At 45.9% G+C, this 4,369-nt stretch overlaps 1 non-coding gene across 1 annotated transcript; it reads right to left on the bottom strand.

Annotated features, from left to right (window-relative positions):
- Window positions 1-1,185: 1,185 nt before the first annotated feature.
- Window positions 1,186-1,258, bottom strand: TRNAF-GAA (transfer RNA phenylalanine (anticodon GAA)). Its single transcript has one exon. It is a non-coding gene; the product is annotated as a tRNA-Phe (tRNA).
- Between the last annotated feature and the right edge of the window lie 3,111 nt (window positions 1,259-4,369).

Raw genomic sequence — 4,369 nt, 5'->3', positions numbered from 1 at the left:
ATACTACAAAACACAAAGATGTGATTGCTTACGCTACTACAGTGCTCCCCAAACTTTTTAGCTTGCCTCCCCTCCCCCCCGAGCCAGGGCTAGGATCGGGGCCATGGCTCTAGGAAGGGGGCTGAGGCCAGGGGTAAGAGGGCTAAGGCTGGGGCCACAGCTGGGGGCAAGGCCAGGGCCAGGAGATGAGCGGGCTGGCACTCTCTCCCTGCCCGCATGAGGGCTGGCCCAGACCCCAGCCATGCCCCCTAAATGGTCCTCTGTGCCCCCTTAGGGGGTGCACCCCAAAGATTGGGGACCTCTGAGCTACTAGCATCAATTAATATTTTCAGTGCTTGCTTGCTATTAAAAATGTAAATTAAATAGCACAATGACAACAACCTGCACAAACCAGGGTAAATGTTAGCATGCACAGAACAATAAGAGAAGAATTATTTTTTTTAATGGTAAGGGAAGAAAGAGCGAATGACAGCAGAAAAGGAAGGCCAAGGGCGGCAATGAAAAGATAAGTGTGCAATGCTATACGGTCCTCCCCTTGCCCCGATGGAAACTAACAAACGCAGCTTTGCTGCACTAAAACCTTATGACCATTATGAAGTTGGGGGCTAGGCTGTGTGCGACTGAGAGAGTCAAATACTTCACTGACTGGAGTCTCCTAGAGCCGCTCCCCTTCCTCAAACGTCTTGGGCTGCAAACTTGGGTCCATTGATCGCAATGGGAGTTGGGAGCCTAAATACCTTGGAGGATTAGGGGGGCGCTAGGCTGCGCTGGGCCTTTAACCTCACAGCCCTTTTCCAGCCAGCAAGGAACACCCGCCCCGCGGCCACCCACACGCTGCACCGGCAACCCCGCCCCGTTTCCAGCAACTTTTCTCCTCTCTGCCCCGCCCGGGGGCGCACTTCGGCCCCGGCACACGTGCAGGGACTGCGGCGGCTGGCGGCTGGCTGCTGCCTCTGACACCGCAGCGCCTCGCTGGGGCCTGTCCCCCTCCCGCTTCTCCGGGGCGGTCCCTCCCGAGTCCCCCCACTGCAGCAGAGAAATGCCCCGGCCACGGGGAGTGCTGCTCCCCCAGCCTCTCTGCGCCTATAGCCGGGGCGCAACAGGGCCTCCCCTGTGGCTGCAGGGGGAGGACAACCGCGGAGAGACAGTCACTTCGCATTAAGCGCACAAAAGAAAAAAATCATCTGCCGAAACCCGGGATCGAACCAGGGACCTTTAGATCTTCAGTCTAACGCTCTCCCAACTGAGCTATTTCGGCTCATGCTCGGTTGGTTTCAGGGACTCTGTGAAAAGTCATTTCACTGTGGTCAGCTTCTCATGGTTGTTTTATATTCTTTATAAATTGTTATTTGCTGAGTATTAAGTATTCGGTATGGGGAGAAAATACAGGGAAATATACATTCTCTGCCCTTCAGCAGCTCATAAAGTAGTCAATGTTTCCCATTGTGCATGTATTAAATTACATAATGAAGCGTTTATGGAGACACCCGCCTCTCCACCATCAACGTGACACACGCGCAAGAAAACCTCAGGGAACCGCAGGGAATACTTTTTTTGCACATGCTCATTGTTTTTGAGATAGACACGCTTTATGTAAATAAAACAAATCAACGCTTGAAATAAAAAAGCCAGTTGCTGCTAAACACATCTATTACCTACCACATAGAATATAGCAAAGACAATATTCACCAACAGATCCCTGCAAATACATTTTGCTTTATTATATAGAGATAATTATGATTAATAGCAATATAAAAATCCTTTCACTATACCCCTCTATTTCCAGATGCATATAATTTGCTGGAGAAAAAAAATGATCTTTAGCAATAAAATATCTTGTAGTGCTCCTGAGTCCCAAAATATTTGCTTTGATTTTTGGCGTTGTTTAAAGGCTGATCAGGTCTGTATGGCCATTTTTGGAGTTATCAAAACATGAATGAAGTGTAAGGTTTTTTCATAGCACAACACTTTTAATGCCTTTATTTTGCTCCCTGATAACTCATAAACAGTAGCAGGGGAATGAGAAGTGGGGAGCGAGTTGGCCAGCTTGACAGTGTCCAGCCCCTAACCCTCTGGGTCTTAGGAACAGGTAAAGTAGTTTTTCCCTCAACATCTCAAAGGGTTTGGTTTATCACCTAGTGCTCCAGCTACATGCATATTCTGTATGCGTAGCTCTGCACCAATTCCTAGGTTTATTTACAAGTCTAACTCCACATACTTGCAAAAACACAGCTTATTCTCAGTGTATACATTTATTTCAATATATACAATTATTTCCCTGATAACTCATAAACAATTGGGGGGGAGGGATAGCTCAGTGGTATGAGCATTGGCCTGCTAAACCCAGGGTTGTGAGTTCAATCCTTGAGGGGGCCATTTAGGGAACTGGGGTAAAAAAAATCTGTCTGGGGATTGGTCCTGCTTTGAGCAGGTCCCTTCCAACCCTGATATTCTATGATTGATTCAATAATATAAAGCTACAGGGCTTTATGTACATGCATGTGGGAGTAAGTAGAGCTGGAGCAACTCACATTTGGATCTCACATCTCTGTGCATTTATTTGCAACTCACAGCATTCCAGAAGGATCAGACTGGGAGAGGTTACACTGTTTATATTTCCGTTGGGTAGAGGGGAAAGATCATCCCCTCACTCTACTCCACCTTCTGTTTGGCTGCTTAGGTTGTTGATGAGCCCATCACTTTCTTCTTTCCAGGGGTGGGTGGAGCAAAAGAGACCACTCCCAGACATGCCAGCTCTGATGGAGATTGTCCAATGCGGGCAACATGCATGGTGAGGAAGGTGGATGCTATCACAGGAAACCCACATAATAGACTAATGTAAGTACCAAGCAAGAAGAACCTGCATTGAAGATGGGATGCTTCATGGATACAGGGTTGAAAAGTGGAATTGAACATGAGAGCAATTTTTTCTACTAATCTTTAAAAAAACAAATATATTGTTCCATCTTTCTGAGCACTAGGAAGCTCTAAGCAGCCAAATAATTTTATTGAGGGTTGCCCTGTTCTCTTCCTCCGTTTTGCCCTGTTACTCCCCTCATTGCATCTGCAGGTAGCCTGTAAGCTCCTTAGGGGATGGGAGCATGGCTTTGATTTGTACTAGAAGACAGCATGCTAGGCTTGGTTACAGATGACTTACGTTCTAGTCTTGTCTGCCATTGGTCTGCTGGGTGACTTTGGGCAAGTCATGTCACTTCTCTGTGCCTTGGTGTCCCTCTCGGTAAAAAAGATAATGGTACTGACCTCCTCTGTAAAGTGCTTTGGGATCTACTGCTGAAAAGCAGTATGAAGCACAAGGTATTAGTATTATTATTACTGGAATGGGCCAAGCACATTGTTGAAGCATCAAATGAAATAATAAAAAAGAATTGATATTTGTCTTACCAAGGGGGAAGGACTGTGTGCATTTAGGGATGGCTCTTGCACAGAGTATAATTGTGCCTCAGAAATTGCGCCCATTGGTGAGTAGTTGTTTACTGAGGTTTGAGTAGAACTTGGTGAAGGTGCCTGGGAGATTTCTCTCTTTCTGAGAGCGAGTCCTCAAAAGCCTTACCATCATGATCCTGCTGTCGGCTGCAGGATAGAGGAAGCAATGCACCACAGCGTCCACCCAGGCAGCCCCTAGAGAGGAACATGGTGGCATATGTCACCTCATGTATATCTTTTTTTAAGCTTTAAACCAAGCATCAGCTTTCTCAAGCTATCCCACTACCCCTTGGGAGCTCTTTTGCTATCCACTGCTTTCCCTAGCATTCTGCATATAGCAGCGCTTGACATGATATACACTTTCAGAACTAGAAATGCTGAGGACATGATCAGTGGTTGCTCATGAAGACATCTCAAGAACAAAACAAACAAAAGAAAAACAGGTGGAAGATTTCAATTGTGGAGAGGGGGAAAAAACCCTCATTTTGCTTAGTAGAAAGGTGCTCTAAAGCAGCAAGCGCTTATGACAAAATGCAAATCTTGGCATCTCATATTCTTTTCATAATTTTCCATTGCCCTGGTTATGACTGGCTTGTTCAAAACCAGCTGGCATAATCTTGTAATCTTTAGAATCTTTTTTAAACTCTAAAGCATATGTGACCATATTCATAAAATGCAAAACACTATTTACATGAGAGTTTTCACACCCATTACACCAGAGCAAAAAGGCCTATAGACTGGCCCTGACCTTTCTAAAATGTTTGCATTTGTTACAGTTGATGGCAGGTATATCAGCATTCTCTCTGCAGCCAACATCAGCAGTGTAGAAGCGCAGGTCATGAAACACTAACTCTGTACATATGCCTGACACTCACCTCCAGAAGCAAGTACTCTTCTCTCCATTAAGTCAGGGAAGAAGGGCTTG

Source organism: Emys orbicularis, chromosome 1 (assembly GCF_028017835.1).
Source record: "Emys orbicularis isolate rEmyOrb1 chromosome 1, rEmyOrb1.hap1, whole genome shotgun sequence".
NCBI lineage: Eukaryota > Metazoa > Chordata > Testudines > Emydidae > Emys > Emys orbicularis.
The sequence above is the reverse complement of the archived record's forward strand: the minus strand, read 5'-3'. Positions and strand labels throughout refer to the sequence as shown.